Source organism: Danio rerio, chromosome 9 (genome assembly GCF_052040795.2).
Source record: "Danio rerio strain M-AB ecotype USA chromosome 9, GRCz13ab, whole genome shotgun sequence".
NCBI lineage: Eukaryota > Metazoa > Chordata > Actinopteri > Cypriniformes > Danionidae > Danio > Danio rerio.
In genome coordinates this window covers 28,705,001-28,724,485 of record NC_141029.1, presented here as the reverse complement: position 1 = coordinate 28,724,485, position 19,485 = coordinate 28,705,001, and the positions used below count along the sequence as shown (strand labels likewise).

The following is a 19,485-nucleotide window of genomic DNA, read 5'->3' as shown; positions in this document are numbered from 1 at the left end:
CTGAAATATCGCATCGTATCGTGATATGGGTGTGAATCGTATCGTGTTGCATCGCAATATGTCACAAATGTATCGCTAATATATCGGATTGTATTCTTTGTATCGAGATGCGTATCGGATCGGCATTATAGCTTAGATGCCCAACCCTAAAATGTACTGAAAGAGTTCCCTGATTTTGATGACAGACTTATATAGGTAAGTAGCAAGCTAATGTAATGTTAATTGCATAAGGCAAATCTTGCATTCATTCTGACAAACAAATGATCACAGAAATATATTAAAGCAATTCAAATATATAAATATGAATTGATGTATAATGTATACTTTAATTATATTGCTCAAATAAAATAATAAAAACAATTTGTCAAATAAAAAGCTTTTCTACAATAGTTTTGTGGCTCAAAAGATTCAGGCACCGTTTGACACCGGTACTGTTTTAAAAGAAATTATTCAGTAACGAAATAGCCCCAAACAATAACAAACCTAGGAAGAAACTGGCAGTGTTCTCTAATTCGAATCTGAGATTTTTTTCATACATTTCATTTAAGTTTTTTTTTAAAGCTGTGCTTTAGAGTACAGATGCTCCTTGCCATTGTCCGGTTCACCTTTCACGGCCTCGCAGTTTCACAATTTTTTTGTGCAATTTGACATTCTTTTTTTTTACAGCATATTGTTTTCTGCACCCTGATTAGCACATTGTGTTCTGCATCCTGATTGGCTGTAGAACACTGTCAATCAATTTCCTGTACAGTACAGAGTGCGTTTAGCTTGCCAGTTGCCAGTTGCCAACTATAATCTTCAATCGCTAGTAGTGTGATTCTGAAATGCTGTAAACCCTACAATGTCAAAAAAAAAATTCTGCAGTGTCAAAGACACCTAAGGTAGAACAAAAAAGGCAGAGGAAAAAATTTAGAAAATGTACATCGCAAAAAATTTGGACTTCTGGGGTTCGCTCTCTTTATACCACGCTTAAGAGATCTAAGATGATTGGCCAGATGCTGGATCTTTTAATCTTATCTGGCTAATTTGATTCTTCAAACAAGTTCGCAAATCAGATTAAAATATCTGGATAAACTGATCTGAGATGAAGGACAGATCTATCAATCCTCGAAATCATGATCAGCAATGCAACGATTAGCTGAAGGCACAGCAGCATTATGACATCATCAGATTAATATTTAATTACCCATGTGAGCAAATTTACATAAAATTCACAGTAAATGGTTTGTTACTATAAATATGATATGATAGCCGTTTTCTTAATCGGTGTAAAAATAACTTGATGTTTAAATTAATATTCCATCACAAAAGCATTTCGATATTGTTAGGTGTCTGCAACTTTTGTGAAGCATCAAATCACCGTCATATTAGCTGTCAAAACATGTGCATGACTGTATAAATGTATTATTCCTTTAAAAAAAAAAGTTGCATATTGTGCATGTCTATTGCCATACACAAATTGTACTAAACCGATTGCACGTGTTTGCATCTAAAAAGTTATTATCAATAAATTTTCTCTGAACCACCAGGTATCAGTCTTTGTACTTTTATTTCGGAGTGCAGATTGCATAAGTTTTATTAATAACTATATATATTTACTATTTTCCAAGTGTATATACCTACTACTGTAAGAAAATATCAGCATTCAGTACATAAATTCAGTATTATCTTTGCTTAAACTGACCCAATCCAATCCTGTTTATATGAATTGAGCCTGCTACCAAGCAGGTTTGAGCTACCAGAACTGTTGCTATTACAAACACTCTCAGATGAGCTTTGAATAACGAAACAATCCTGGATTGTGTCAAATCATCAACAACCAAATCCAGCTAACTGAGTAATCCATGTACGAAGAACAGACCCCTGGACATGCTAATGAAAGATAGAAGTTAGGCAAGTGTTTAAACAAGGAACAAAGTGTGAAAATGTTAATGCATGTCTGAGGAAAGTGTATAAAGTGTGTAGTAAGTGTTTTACAGCCTCAAAACGGTTGTGAAAAAGGAATTAATTTTTTTAATACTTTGGTCTCGTCTCATTTCATTAAACATTTGGATTGCTTAAGGTGATAGATTAACCAAACGCCTTTTCTGTGACATGTTTCAATACTAATTAGCATTTTGCAGAAGTAGATGCAGCTACTGCAAAGATAAAGTGACATCGATATCTGAATATAGCTTTATCTTTCCTGTACAATGAGATATACTTAAAGGTGTGAAGACAAAATGTTGCAGAGCATCCCAATAGCAATGTCAGCTTGTGTGCACAGAGAATTTGTCGAAAACGAGGAAGTATGTTTGGGTGTGGCTGCCGAAGGACTACAGGATGATTGACAAGTGACAAATTCTAACCAACTGCAGCTGTTAAAATCAGTTGTGTATAAATTCTTCTGGAAATGTAGAATTGTTGCGCACCTCCTAAATGTAAATCATTCATTGCATTGGGGATCATCAGAATTCTGTTCATCAAATAATTCATTTGTATCCAATAAATTACTAAGATTTTTGACATTGAAGAAAACCCTCTCCTGACCTTTTTTTATTGATCACGCATAAAATAAGTTAAATATTTCAACAAAACATCTATAATAATTGTAAAAAATAAAGCAGACGATTTTGCAGATTTCACCTATTGTGGTCTATTTTTAGAACATAACTCCCGTGATTAACGAGGGACCACTGTATATGCAAAACATAAAATATGCTGAAAGAAAATTGCTAATTTAAGGCTGCACTCTAATTGTAATCTCTATTGCTTACAAACAGACAGAGAGACAGACAGACAAAAAGGTTGAAAAAGGTAGAGACAGACAGAAAAAAAACAACAGAATAAAAGGAAAGAGATATATAAAAATGCAGGATGATAGATGCAATTTCAAATTCCTGTGGTGTGTGACCAAATAAGTTTGAGTTCACACTCATGAACTGAAAGGAAGCCAATTCTTCAATTTGAAGTTTTGCAGTACAGCCCTGATATTTGCACATACAGTGATATCCATCTTTTCTCCACCTCTTCCACATGCATACACTCATTTCCCATCAATATTCCCCACCAGAGCTGCACTATGCATCTGCTTCCGTCCCCGTGGAGAGCGTCTGCCCCGACACCATGATTTCCAGCTGACAAACTTCACACGACACAGCAAGATGAGTCCCTGGATCACACTTGAACTCCTGCATGCGCTCAAATCAATCCAGAAGACAATCAAATCAAACGGGACCACCCCGACGATTGCTGTGCCCTCTCTATGCCTGATGACACCGGCCGGGAAAGATGGAAAAGGGGGACTTTAATTTGGCAGAGGTGATGGGTCAGGAGAAAGGCATCATGGGAGTGATTAGAAAATGCAAGATGAGCTGATCGAAGCACGGAGAATATGAAAGCAGGGCAGAGAAAAGTCTTACATTACAAAAATAGATGCTGGCATGCAGTTTGGATTTCTCAATATGGTTTGGGAGAAAATGCGCACTGGATTATTCAGTAATCTTAACCTTGTTAAACTTTTAAATGTGGGCAAGTTTAAAACACTTCACGCTAACGTATGAGATATTTTGAGAAAAAATTAAACAAGACACAATTGACTTATTTAATAAAGGTTTATGTTTGTTTGATTGTTAAATATATGTATATAAATGGGGAACAATTCATTAAATAAATGCAATTATGAAAATATACAGTGCTCAGCAGCATAATTGAATACACCCCATTTTGAAAAATGAATATTTAGATCCATTTCTCAGTGAACTTAGGCAATGTATTTTGGGGCATTTAAACAAAACAGATTTATTAAACAAAAATATTTATTAAAATAATATTTTAGTCACCATACATACTTAGAAATGGAAAGAAAAAAATATTGAAATTCTGAAAAAAAAATTACAACCTTCAACTAAATTTCTCAATTTTTTTTTCTTTTTGCTTCTCTTGATTTGTCCTTTTTATTAAGTTAGTTTTTAACATTTTTTCTAAACATAAATTTGAGTGTACTAGTTTTTGCACTGTTATTGTAAGTTATTTTGTTAGATAAGCTCCAGATTTGGCTTCACTACTGACTAATCTAATGTACATTCACAAATATAATATTGTATAGCTTCCTATTAAAAATGTGAATTTAAAAGATAGATTTGTGAGGGGTGTACTTCTAAATGCTGAGCGCTGTATACCAACATAAGCCAATATCTAAAGATCTATTAAGTGTAAATCTACACCTATAAACATGAAGGCAGCAAAATTCAAGTTTTGAAGTAATGCCATAAACAAGTTATTTTTATTTATTAAGTATAGAAACATTTATTTGTGTGTATTGATAATATTAGTACTTTGATTGTAAATACATTAATATTGTTGCAAACCATTTTCATTGATGGATGGAAACATTTTATGAACCCTAAAAGTTCTTATGGAACCAGCAATGACAATATATAATGTAAAAACTATTTTTTTAATGCCCTTAATGTTAAAATGCTAGCATCACTTAAAAAAAGGGAAAATATAGCTTCACTTTTATAAGTGCCCCTAGAAATATCACATCACAAAAATCTAAATGGACTGGTTGCAACAAATAATGCTCACTTTAGATGCCTGTTTTAACAGAATACTGTTTTCCACTATCCAGCTGCAATGCTTTCTGTAGTTTGTCTATGTAAATACATGGAGGTCTTTGAGCATATGTCTCATGTTATGTTTGCTGCATGTTGCGCAACATTTTGTTTTAAAAATATAGCACTGAAAAAGCTAGACTTTTAAAAGTGCATCTCTATGAGTCACTAGATTGTTTTCCCCATTGTTAAAGTGTTTAAACAAAATCACATGCTGTTTGAATCCCAACAAACATGTGTTGATGACCTAAAGAACAGAGAGGAATGAAAAGACCAATATTTGATGCCATAAGTAACACAAGATTTCCTGAGGTTTCACGTACAGACAATAGGCAAATCTGTGAGGTCTTCTCACTCGGCACATAGTGTTTAAGGCTCACGGAGGCCAATGATGCAACAAAGCTCTAATTGTTTACAGAGTTGCATCAGGGTTTAATCTCCAGATGTATTTTTGTTGTTTATTGCTCACCTACACTGAGTGCTTGGGCTTTCCTATGAGACCTAATTGGTCAGTTGCTTTCTGAAGACTCAGCAAAACAGCAAACCCCATAAGTTTTCATTAGGAACAAGCTACATCTCAGTTAAAATGGCCTTCCTCCTCCCAGCGATCCAAGCACGTATTGAACACACTATGCAGGTCGGTGATGCCGTTTGCAGGAGCGCTCAAATCAGAAGTGTGTACAAGAGTTTACTCCGAAGGGACTGCAGTGACCATTATAGAAGTGTGCAGATGTCAAAGCCATTCCCCTCAGAGGAGCAGGAGCATGAAATCTGCTCACACAAATAGGTGTAAAAAATAAAACAGCAAATATACAGTACAATACTGGTTTAGATCTTCTTTTGAAATGCACAGCTTAGAAATGTTAATGAGAATCCTGTTAGCAACAAAGAATAAATGGAAAAATGAAGGTACAGGGGGACACTTGAAAGTATGATTTAAGAGAGTAAGTTACAATATAAGAGAGAGAATAAGACTGCAAATAAATATCATATTGCTGTTAACCAATGTAAAAGTAGCCTTTTTTGGTAACACATTAGTTTAAAGGTCTGTTCATAAGACTGTCATGAATATGATGGAGTTTAATGCATGCCTACCAACATAACATTACTTGAGATGTCTTTGTTATGACATCTTGACATAAACAACACATCAAACATGACTTTCGCTCCATCTGAAATTGAATACTTCCCTTTATAGCAGGGGTTCCCAAACTTTTCAGCCCGCGACCCCAAAAATAACAATGCCAGTGACTCAGGACCCCCAATAAGTGGTTGCATGCAACAGCACAGACATACAATAATAGGCCCAAGTCTGTTATTTTTTTAATTTAAGAGAACACCACTCTAAGACATGAGACATTCCTCCATGTTCAGTCATGGCCTTTATATGTGAGTGACGTAAAGGTGTCAGAAAGTTTAACCTGGTGGCATAAAATCAATCTGCTGCATCTGACTCTATTACAGTGTCTTTAATATAATGTAATCAACCTTGGGGTTGCAATCAAATGGAAAAAAAAAATTATTAAAGGCTGATGGCATTTTATTTGCATGTTGTTTTTTTTGAAATGTAAGTATTAACTACTATTTTTTCTCCTGTATGGACAAAATACCTACACATATACCTACCTATATATATATGTGTGTGTGTGTGTGCTGTATGTATGTATCTATGTATGTATGTATGTATGTATGTATGTATGAATGTATCATCCTATATATATATATATATATATATATATATATATATATATATATATATATATATATATATATATATATATATATAGGTTGATACATACATACGTACATACAGTACACATACATACATACATACATGCATACATACATACATACATACATACATACATACATACATACATACATACATACATACATACATACATACATACATACATACATACATACTGTGACTACTGGTTTTCCAACATTACTAGCCACTCGCCATTTTCACTAGCCACAATTTAGTTGCTGGGAAAAGATATTTTATATGCATAAACTTGACTTTGGCATGCTAAAATAACTTTTTTTTGTTTTTGTTTTTTTTTTTACATTTTGTGTTATGTCCACATGCCTCCTCATTCATTTTACTTTGTGTTGTATATGAGCTTGCTCAATGAGCATGAGCACATGGGTCAGGGTTTCATAGTGTCGTATTAAAATTAGTTTTTTATTTCACATAAGTTTTTACATTAAAGATTTTTCAATTAAAGATTTACCAAATTGATCTCTGACCATAATTATAAATTAATAATTATTTCTTAGCTACACATTTTAAATGTCAAAATAAGCAAAATATTGCTGTATACTATACTTTTTATTTAACAAAACATTTTTTTTAAAAAGAAAAAAAAAAGAAAAAAACAACTGACATTTAAAAAACAATTATTGTCATGTATCTAAACTATGCACAGTGATCTGTCCTGACTAAAGGTCCCAGATCACCCGTTATCTACACATAAATGGGGAGTTAATCTCCTACTGTAGAAATGCTATTTTAAAAAATGATAATTAAACCATAATAACAGAAATAACTGTAAGCAAAAGAAAGCAGGTAAAAAACATTCTGCGTGTGATAATAGAAGGATGATCACCTGCACACGGTTAACGTTAGGCCAATTAATAGATTATGGTTAATGGTTTAAGCAAAAGCAACCGGTGTTGCTTACAAAAAGACAATTCTGAAGCTCTTAAAAGCAGCAAGACTGTGGGTGCATGAGCATAACTTGTCTAGTACAATTGAAAAAGAACCGATCACACTAGTTGTGTTTATAGGCACGGTTGCTTTACGCAAGGAAACGGGAGCGCACATGCATTTTAAACAGTCGCACGCATCACATCAGCTGTTAGTGCGAGAGATCGTCCTCTCATTCAGTATTCACCTGCTTTCTTTTGCTCGCGCGAACAGTTATTTTTGGCAGTCGTGCTGCTTCGTAGTTATATGATCGATTTTGCACAAATATTGGGCCATCTTCATTGTCGAACCTTGCTTATAAGAAAACTACAATTTAAAAATTATTTTAAACCAGCCAAAGTGGCTAGTGGCGGTGGCTCTTTAACCCACCACAGCTGAAATCCACCCGCATTTGGTGGGGTGATTTGGGAACCACTGCTATATAGTATGAAAAAAACTGTGTGTGAGCTGAGTAGTACTGTATGCCAAAATTCATGGTATTCAGAAAACAGTAAGCGAGATGTACCTGGATGACGAGAGATAGCGAGCTGCATATCCAATGGGAACTTTACTATTCCGTGATGTCACGCATGAGAAATCATGAATGGTTTTGTAGCTACTGTATGCACCTGACTGATATGCTGTTGGTCATGTGAAAATGAAAAATTATGGATACGTCTGAATTTCATTCATACCGCTCTCATTCTATATGGAACATACTTTTCTAGTGGTTGTGTGGTGAATTAAAATTCCAATGTAATACCTACACGAGTAGAATGCAAATTTTTCTGTCATGACAACATGATCATTAATATGCCATTATAACTGCCACTCTGACAAAGTAATTTATCATGAAATTCATTTTTAAAAGTGTCACACTGTAAAAAAAAATCTGTACAATAACAGTAATGACAGTATATTTTAAAGGATTTTTTCCGTACTACACGTATTACAGGGTTTTTTTTTTTGTATATATACATTTTTGAATTGCATTATGGGAAGGGGATCGCAGCTCAGACAGTGTTGATGGACACCGGGGCATACTGTAGTTTTTCCTCTGTTTTACCCTGGTAAGTATGATTTATAAATAATATCACAATATTTTAGTTACAAGACTGCTTCATAACCTTTTTATCGTTATTTCAAATGATTATTTTCTTGTCTAAACCAGTCATGTAAAGTACACCAGTGAATTACATTGGATGTTGTTGATAAGAACAGACTTTTTTTTTTTATTAAGGACAAGCTGAACTATGAGTGGTTAAATTTAATTCAAACAAGCATTTACCTAATGATTTTTTACCTTTTTTGCGCTTTCCTCGTCAGTAAATATGCTATCAGTTAATCTACAGTTGTTTTTCTGTATTTTTCTAAACAGCCGTGCGCGGGAAGTGACGTCCCAATACTCTGCACATATGCGAGTCTGACTGGATTAACAGTAAACTTCAGCTCGTCTGTGAGAGTGTAAAAGTATGTTGATTATTTAACAGAAATATAAATGTTTTCTTTGTACAGTGCATTTTTTGCAGCAGTTTAACCGTCAAAAAACGCATATTGTTTTAGTTTTTTTTTTTTTTTTTTTAAGGTGGACACACTCTCAATTAACAGAAGTTTCCATTTTTAATTTACAGTAAAAAAAAAAAAATGTGTAATAGGCTGCCAGTAAATTTTTCCATTACTGCAGTATTAGTCAAATAATTTCATATCATCACCATTATTATTTAATGATATGTATAGACATTTCAATGGCAAATTAAATTTGTACCACTGTCGTTAACGAAAAAAAAGTCAAGAAAAATATTAATGATATTGTTATAAAACGCATGATGATTATTATGGCCTCATGTTAATCAGTTTTATGACAGATTTATGACAAATTATGTCTTTTTATATTACTAATCTGTCATAAAGACACTGACAGGTTTTAAATATTTTGTATGGTTTCCACATTTTTTTAAGCAGCACAACCTTTACCATATATTACTACTTCATACACGCCTGCTGCAGCTACAACTTCAAATAGAAAGAAAGAAAGAAAGAAAGAAAGAAAGAAAGAAAGAAACGACCAAATTTAAATGTTGAATGTCAGTGTATTTATAGACATCCAAATATATCTATAGTATTTATGTCCGTATAGCACTAAATACTTCAACCCTACAAAAGCAAGGTTTGAACACATTCATAATACGCAATGAAAAGTACTGTATATAAAAGGCCTCCATCCCACCAGCAAATTAATGACAACTCAAAATGAGCTATGCTTTTTCAACTTCATTTTAATTTGCAGTCCCCTGTTGACAGTACCGCAGTTCATTAATATTAATTACACTTTTATTAATCCGACTGATTCCAACTGATTTACAGCCCCAAAATAATTGCTTTGGTTCGACAGTGCTGATTATAATTGAGACGATTGTGTTTATCGCAGTTGGACTTTGGACGTTTGCTACTGGGAAATTTACACTTGGACCGCCGCAAGCTATCAGAGTGAATTAAACCATACGGACTTCACACGTTTTAGACAAGCGAAAAACAAAAAGAACAGCTTCAATTTGTCACATTTCTTATTTAAGCAATACATGACCCTTCTGTCATCATTTAATCAGCCTCGTGTCTTTTTAAACTCACACTCATGAATACAAAAGACAGCATTTTTTACCACATTAGTTTTTTTTCAGTTCAATTACACTAAATGGAAGCATTCAAAGCTACCAAAATGAACGCAAATGCAGTATGACAGCACTATAAAAGTGAGGTGAGATGAATAAATGATGGCACAATGTTTCTTTTTTCCATGATTTCTTAAACTCTTAATTCAGGTACAAATTGCACAAATTACTGCCTTTGAGAAAAAAAAAAAACTATATAAAAAAAGTCTAATACATTCCACAAGTGTAGCACTACAGAACGATTTTTTTTTTTGCGATCAACTTGTATTCATTCATCATTCTAAGATAGGCTTTCAATGTACAGCTAATGAGAACAGATGTGCTCTCAGACAACACACAATCGCACAGCACAAGGTCAATAGTATCGTGGAAGTGTCTGACCACACACCTCAGGTCTTCGTTACTGGCTGTGATGAACTACGAGAAATGCAGGATGCACAGAAAAGACCACCACTGTTTGTGTTTTTTCAAGCCAGCATGAAACAATGCTACTCAATGACCTCATGAGGCACTGATGCCGGGCTGTGAGAGATTTCTGGCCCTAAACATGGAGATTCACAAGCTGGAGGTTCTGCAGAATATGCAGCTAGAGTTCTTAATGGCATTGCGACAAGGTTTTTCTCCAGTTTAATGGTGTACACTGAATTCATGGTGATTTTTCACCTCTGTATTATCTTTCCTGATTGTTACAGATTAAATAATAAATCTATTTTAAAAAGACATTTTCAGTCAATCAATTGTGTATTATAATACGGTAATTATCTGAATAATATGTAAGCTGAAATTGTTAAGTGTTACTTAATTACTTAATTTTTTTTCTTCTCTTGAATCTTCTCATAAATGTGTTGTGGTTCTATACTTTATTCCAGATGTTAAAACACTGTAAAAAAAATAAAACATGAAGGAATTAAGTAATTAGTTTTTTATTTTTTTTTTTATACAAATTTATGTGGATTGAATATAAAACTATTAAGTAAAAAGACACAAAAATTGTGCTGTTTCATTTTAAATAAGTAATTTAAAACAAACGGCAAACTTTTTTGAGTTTACTACAAAGAAACACACTAATTTTAATTTAATCTAATATTTGTTTTAACACTGGAACTACAAGAATTATATAACTACTACCATAGAGGCCATTCTGGCCATTCTCATACCAGATGTCATAATTACGTTCAAAAATTCTTTTGAGATAATGAAATTAGGTTTTGAATGTCTATCAATATATTTAATTAAGTCATCAATCTAAACATATGACCTTTTTTGAAAAATAGAGTATAAATGTATAGTTAGGCTATGTTAGACCACCAGCTAATGTTCTTGTCTCTGTTTCATTTAGTTTGTCAAGCAGGGAGTAAAAGCTTTTTCACGGCACTGAATATGCTGTTTTGAAAGGCATATCTGAAGTAAAGTTATGCTTTTGCCAACAGAAAGTTGTTTTAGTTAGCAAGAAGTTGCTAGGCAACAGAGGCACACATATTTAAAATCATGGGGAAAAGTAGCAGTCACTGGAAGAATGCATAGGGTAGGAAATAATAAGAACTCTTTTTTATTGCGTAACTTTAATAAAATAACAAAGTTGGAGAAAAATATATGCATATTTAATAAAAGAAATGGAATATATATATATATATATATATATATATATATATATATATATATATATATATATATATATATATATATATATATATATATATATATATATATATAATGTTTTATTTCAACTAAATTATTAAATTGCAAAAATTTTAAAAACTAAAACGTTTTACAGTGTAAAGTCATTTGAAATTTCAAAAATATAAAATATTTCACAATATTACATTGTATGTTTTTCTAGTAAGTACTATTTAAAAACACTAATTTATGGGTCAAAATTATTGATTTATAGTTTATGCTACATATTAAGAAGTAAAGCTTACTACCAATAAAATATTTGTAAATGTTGTACTACAAATACAGTAAATCATGACTTACTGATATGCATTACGAAGAGCTTAATTTAGTCAACTTTAAAGGCAGTTTTATCAATATTTAAAGTGTTTCTGCAGGTTTCACCAAGTTAAAATTAAGACTTTTTAATACATTTTTATGACCATTATGAATTAAATTTTAGACTTATACAGGGCTAAATGCTAAGGATATTTTTTTCTAATATCCCAGTTGGAAAAGGTTTTTCACATGTCCAATCAAAAAATTATTATAATTTTATAATACAAAAATAATCATTTAATAAAAAAATATAGGTCAGGTCAGTATGCTCAGCAGTAAATAAATGGAGAACATTTAAACAAATGTTACTGTCAGGAAAGTAATTAAATGCTGTTTTTAAATAAAAAGTTAAGCACTTTATTCATATTTGTTAGTGATTGTATGGGTGTTAATGGCCAGATTGGGTAGCTACTGTATACGCGAACAAAAGAAAATTAGGAAATTTAAGACCTAAAACACAATATTACAGTAGTTTTAAGGCTTATATTTTTGCTTTTGAGATTTAAGACATTTCAAGACTTTTTAAGACCTTTTTTTTTTTTTTAAGATACCCTTTATTTAAATTTTTTTATTTTGCATTTTATTACTGTTAGATTTCAGATTCTTAAATAGCTGAATCTCGGCCAGATATTGTCCCGTCCCAACATACCATACATCAATAAAAAGCATATTTTTTTAGCTTTTAGGTGATGTAAAATCTCTCTCTCTCTCTTTTTTAAACTGACCCTTATGGCTAGTTTTAAAGTTCGGGATCACACAGCAAAAAGCAGTAAACCAGTAAAGTAAACATCCCACCACATCTCTTTTTTTTTTTTTAAAGGAAAAGTTATAAAAACACTGTCATTCATTAATTTATCTATAAAATCAAAAAAGATGACAATTTGTACTAGTTGTCTCAGGCAGCTATATTTGCACTTCTCCATTTTATCAGTATTATATTTAATAATAAACAGTAAAAACTGTAAACAGGTCAAATAAACAATGGGCTAAACCCAGGCCTCTGTTTACAAAGAAAAAGTTATAAACTATGCCAGCGGGTTTGGAGCGGTACAGTAGAAGCGACTCCTTTATTCCATTCACACACGTGGAATTATAACTTAGGGGATTCACTCTGCAAAATAAATGAGCTTGTCACAAAGCCTTTCAATGAGTACGTGGCCAGAAAGAGAGAGACTCATTTATTCACACCCTCCTGAGCGGCATGCCTGGGAACGTGTCCGATTCTCAGAGCTCAAGCCAGAATTACTACTGAATCATCCAGATACAAAGAGCCAAACCTTTGTGCGTGAAAAAAAGAGAGAGAGAGAGTGAGAGAGAGAGAAAGAGAGAGAGAGAGAGAGAGAGAGAAAGAGAAAGAGAAAGAGAGAGAGAGAGAGAGAGAGAGAGAGAGAGAGAGAGAGAGAAAGAGAGAGAGAGAGAGAGAGAGAGAGAGAGAAAGAGAAAGAGAAAGAGAGAGAGAGAGAGAGAGAGAGAGAGAGAGAGAGAGAGAGAGAGAAAGAGAGAGTCCAGCTCTCATTCAGGTCCACATTAAAAGGTCTCTGCTTTCCTGCCCTCCTCCAGATTCTTTCATATTCCCTCATAATACGTGTACAACGCTTCCAACCACGTTCATAATATATGGACTTTAGGTGTCGTTACAGCACCTCAATTCATATTCTTTTATCTGAACGGATTAATAAAACATTAGGAGAGGCTTGAAATTATAGCCCGCTCGTATCGTTTTTTAAATCTTCCCCTAATTCTTCCTCAAAAGCTGCAGTGTTCGGCGCTCCCGGTGTTAAGATATGAATATGCGAGTGAATGGGAGAGAAAGACAGCCGCAGCGGGGGACAGATACACTGAATCGTTTTAGCGAGGACCCATTTGGGCCCTAAGTGTTCCCTCCGCGCTGCCTCAGAAAGAGCCTCTCCATTTTTCAGCCGGGAAAATAATAAGCTACAGCAGAAACCTGGGGAGCCGGTGGTTTGCTGGCAGAGATTTCTCTCCAAATGCTGCAGCCTGTGTGTTCGGAATAGCTGTAGCTCACCTGCGACGTGACGTTAGCATGAAAGAAAGGAACAAAAGCCCTCATTTCATTGGGCTGAGGAAATTCTGATGGGTTTAAATTATTACCAGTCTAAAGACCAGCTCATTGGTGGAGAGTTTCTTGAAAGTGCAACTGACCATGGCATATTTTTTTAAGTGCACACCTATTCATTTCATTTATTTCACACCTATTCACATCATTAAAATATCTCACCATACCTTCAGTGCAGAAACACACACACATAGCTTTCCAACTAGGCCTGTATCTTGATCATTTCATTATGACTAAGAGTTTCACAAAACCACCCACCATGAAATGATTTCATTGCTTATTATCATTTGAAACACACGTACAGTATATAAAGCATTTACTTCTTCAGTGCCTTTAAAGAGCACACAAATATCATTTGTAACTCACCCAACATGTTTTCTCATATCTTTATTTTTCCATGCTTATTCTCCTGACCTCCGAGCTGATTCTATAACATAAGGATATTAAAACAATTAAACTTTTTCAGTGATTGAATAATTTTATTTATTTTTGCTTTATTGACTTTAAAAAAATTAAGCAAAATCATGAATAACTAAAAAAAATTATACCTTAAAACTATGTTAATAAGTTTTCTTATTATATAGACACAATAAATAAAGGAAGGAAGGAAGGAAGGATGGAAGAAACGCACGTACACATGCACACACGAACGGACGGATGAATGAACAAACGAACGCTCTACAGTCCTATTTTGTCAGAAAGAAAAAAAAAGAAAAAAAAAATATAAACATTAATAAAAATGATTTTAGTATATATATAAAAAAATGGGATGGTGCGAGAGATCTACAGAGTGGGTGGCAACATCAACAGCCTGAGTTATCAAGACATTTCTGCTGCCCTTTACATTACAAACCACAGGAGAGGGCAAATTCTTCAGCAATATAGCGCTCCTCATACTTAAAGCCTGGTTTATACTTCTGTGTCAAGTGATCGGCATGACCCACGTCGCATACAATGTGTGTAGCTCTGCAATAACACTTCCGAAATGCTAGCTGGCAGTAGGTGTTTATGTTCCTCTGTGTCGAGTTTCTTCGCTGTTGTTTTTTTTTTTTCTGAACACAACCTTAATGGTACAAGTGGCTCAAACTCGCTCTTTTTGAGGCAAAAATCGGCAGACGTTCAACAACGTTAATTATAAAATAAACACAAAACAGTTTCCATCCGGAGCTCCTTCATGGAACTTAACACTTGTAAACACTCGTTGCATCGGGCTCGCACGGCTCTCACCTCTACCCACACTTGTCAGTGCTACCAAGCCGACCAATCAATCACAGAGCTTGCGCTACAAGTCATTGCGTCATGTAGTTACACTTTTGAGAGGTGTGCTATGCACCTACGCATGCGCTTAATGCAGAAGTATAAATCAGCTTTAAGCCTCCACATCAAAGTTCCTGAAAGCAAAAAAGATCAAGGTCCTCCAGGATTGGCCAGCCCAGTCACCAGACATGAAAATTATTGAGCATGTCTGGGGTAAGATCAGGAGGAGGCACTGAAGATGAATCCAAAGAATCTTGATGAACTTTGGGAGTCTTGCAAGAACACTTTTCATTGCCATTCCAGATGACTTTAGTAATAAGTCATTACTTTTGTCTCAGCAAAGTCAGACCTTACTGTCCTAATTAAATAATTAAAAATCAAGGCATGGTGATATTTTATTTTGGTAAAATAAGCATAATCTAGAGACCTTTACTTCTTCTGATACCAAACGATTAACTAGAAGTGACGTTATTATTTGTTGTTCTTAAAGATTAAATAGGCAACAAGACTTTTGTAAAGTAGTGTGTAATTATTAATAATAAAATAAAACAAGAAAAAAATAATAATTTAAATTAAAAACACTAAAATAAATATGTAAAATGTAAATCTAAAAATGTAACCTTGACATATGTTAATGCCATGCACTAAATTAACACCTTATGTATTTGCCATATTGTGAACTTACAACAATTCTAAAAGTACTGTAAGGTCCACCCAGTTGGTCCAATGGAGGTGGATGAAGGTTCAACGCATGTTCAGTCTTTCCAGTGAACAATGTTGATTTACTTCAAATGTAACTCTTATCTAACTCCAATTTGAATATGAGGTGGCTTAGAATATTATTATATTTATCTTTTGTTTTATCTGACTCCAATCATAAAACATTAAGAAGATCATATCAATATATAATTTAGATAAATGTTTGAACCTTTTATCTTCACTCGTAACTTTTACATTTGTTCATTCGGCTGCTCATGTTGCTCAGAGAGATCACCCCGGACGATGGCGTACCTCACGGTCACACTCTTGTCGGTCTTAGATATTAAACAGAGGTAGATGACTACTACTTTTAGATGGCCGCTCCCATGCTTGCTCATTCTAAAATATTTTTGATTAGTCCTCCTTAGATGTACACCCTTGAGTAAAGACAATACATTTCCAATCAGAGGTTAGGGCTATTATTATAAATGTAACCGACTACTGTACTCTATAATAATTTTGGTTTAGCCAAGCCCATGGTTTCCAATATACACTTAATTTAGAATAACATTATGTTCAAACAAGGGTCGGGTACCCTATCTAGGTTAGTCATGCAACTCCTTGTTGTCCTAGACGGAAGTAAATGCCCTTTCCACCCAAGTACACCTGAATCAATATCAAGAGTCAGTCGGATCCCTAAAATACAATTAGCATGCCCAATGCTGCATCTCAACTGGATTTTAGTCCGTCTACTGACCTGACACAAAAAGTGCAGAAACAAGGATACAGCGTAATCTACTAAAATTAATAATTACAGAGTAAGCAAAATATGTTCACACATAACAATTTATTAGTCAGGTAAATATGTATTATGCCAACTATTCAGCCAATTTACAAACAATCAATACAAGACATCAAATTCTCAAAGATAGATCCAAAATCAAAAGATGCATACCTGACTTAAAAATATACATAGTATGGAACATGAAGGTCTACGCTATGGGCTGATCTGGATAACAGAATCATGCCGAACATTTAGAAACTTTACCTTCAGTAGTCAATCCAAGAATCTCCTTGAGGAAAGGGGTGTGCGAATAACAAAAGGCATTTGCAAGAGTTTCTGACTATAGGAAAGGCACACCCTTCGTAGTGGTTCAAAAGATACCTAAAGTTATATATTTATTGTTTTGATTACGTCTATTTCTGAGAGAATGAGACCATTGTACCAGTCGCACTGAGACATTTCAAATGATATCAAACATGATAGATAAAGCCACTTGGGTTGATTTAGAACATTCAGACTTTGAAATTACCATTCTGTGTGAGTACAGTATGTAGAGGGGTGGTTGAACAAATTTGCAGGGGCTGCAAATGTAAATGGAGGAAAGGAGGGGAGCTGGTTTTTCCCGCATTCCCACCTGCTGGGTTGTGGAGCCGATTGCCTCTGTGTTTTCAGCTCATATTTGAATTGTCAAAGACATCAAAGTTTTTGTGATATCTCAAGTACCATCATAGAAATATATACAAAGTAATGGTAAGACTTTAATACATATCTATTTCATTAGTGACTAGCAATAAACAAATACAAGTAGGGAATACGAATAAGCACATCAACAAAATAGCAAAGCCTCTTTTTCTTACAGCCTTTAAGAGAGTGTAAGAATCCATAATCCACGAGCCTACAAAGAAATCAATGCTTGTCACTTTGCAAATGTGTGCATAAGGATTTATGTGTCCTTCCCGCGTATTCATTAAACTTATATTGTGCACCTGCAGCCATTAAAAGCTTTCCCTGGTTCTTTGAGGTTTGTCGTGGCCTGTGTTTCAGTACACTAGCGTGCTAATCCATCTTGGTTTGAGAGAGAATGATGATGGACATAAATAAAGGCAGCAGCCTCCTGCATGGCGAGCGTCTGACTAATGCACGTTTCCCTGAATGCCGAATCAAAGGAAACAAACCTGGAATGTGCTCGGTCGCCACAGTGACGGGCTGTCAAGACAACGGCTCCTTCTCTCTAATGCGGCACACAGAGACGCAGCCAAAAGACTTGAACCTCCCAGAACCGGCTTTATCCTCTGCATTCTAGTGAAAACAAAATCATGGGGGTAAAAAAGTCATTTATTTCAAAATCTACATGTGCATTACGACTACTTTTTAGGACATTGTGCTATGGTAAATTTTAAATCATGTCATGATGGAAGTTCAATAGCATTCTTAAAAAAATATATGTATATGATTTTGTAACTTGGGCTAAACCAGGCCTACATTTATTTGATCCAAAATATATATATATATATATATATATATATATATATATATATATATATATATATATATATATATATATATATAAAATAAATGTACTCTAAATGGTTCTAATTTGAATAATGTATTCTTGTGATGTAACAGTTTCTTTCACAGTTCCAATAATATATATATATATATATATATATATATATATATATATATATATATATATATATATATATATATATAAATGAATGAATAAACAAATACAGATGCCTTTGATTGTTAAGATTTCCAGTCAGTTAATATATTGACTTAAACAATTATAATACAAATTGTGAAAGAAATATTTGCAGTTGGTTTTTTTTAAGTCATAAGAATTTTTTTAATATGAGAACAATTATGAATATGAAACATTTCAGTTTTTTCTAGCTTCCTAATGAGTACCCTGATGTAATATGTTGACAACTTTTGTTAATCTGTTTTAAAAATAATCTGCTTTATTTACATATTTCTATGGTTGAGACAGATTGAGCGAGTAACAACATGCCTTCTAGTGTCTGTTCATGTTTATTTTGTACTACAACTAGTAGTGCAGAGGATAAAACGATCGGTTGTAAGTTACAGTACCCCTCAGTGCAGCAATCTGTCATGCAAAATTAGCATCTCTTTCTTGCCTCACCGCGTTGTCAATTTCCTCTTTGCTCAGCGATGTGTGGTGTAAGAATGTTACAGAGTTTACAGCCCAGCACGTTTTTATTTTATTTTATAGTTTTGGTAAACTTCCCACATGCCACTAATTTACTGTGGTTTGCTCTCTCGTCTCTTCCACTGATTTCTGTTCAAGGATGCCTGCACTGCAGTCTTGCGCTACAGCGCCGCACTGCTCAAACCATGTTACTGCAGATCATGTGATCTGCAGATCAAGACTATTCACAAGTTTGCCATGTTGTTGTTAAGTCCAATAATCATTTAAAATATTAATTGAGTTAGTAAAAGATATGTAAAAAAGTATATCATTACACATATACAAAGTAAAACATGCCTTCTACTGCAACTTTGCAGACTTAAGTATTTAATATTTGTTATTACTCCCTGCGTTCGCGTGGGTTTCCTCCGGGTGCTCCGGTTTCCCCCACAGTCCAAAGACATTTGGTATACGGGAATTGGATAGGCTTAATTGTCCATAGTGTATGATTGTGAATGTGTGCGTGCGTGTGCGCGTGTGTGCGTGTGTGTGTTTCCCAGAGATGGAT

General features: G+C 34.0%; 1 protein-coding gene across 7 annotated transcripts in view; it reads right to left on the bottom strand.

Annotated features, from left to right (window-relative positions):
- The window catches only part of LOC141376138 (uncharacterized), a 1,062,333-nt gene that overhangs the window by 305,530 nt on the left and 737,318 nt on the right, over nt 1-19,485 (bottom strand). For 2 of the 7 annotated variants that reach the window (XR_015499526.2, XR_015499527.2), the window contains exons 1-2: nt 18,912-19,111; nt 17,941-18,064 (exon numbers count right to left, since the gene is read on the bottom strand). The gene's annotated coding sequence lies outside the window, so the exon portion shown is untranslated. Of the gene's footprint in view, nt 1-14,391; nt 14,453-17,940; nt 18,065-18,859; nt 19,112-19,485 lie in introns of those variants that run through there. The other 5 variants (XR_015499528.2, XR_015499525.2, XR_015499529.2 and 2 more) reach the window with 5 other exon arrangements.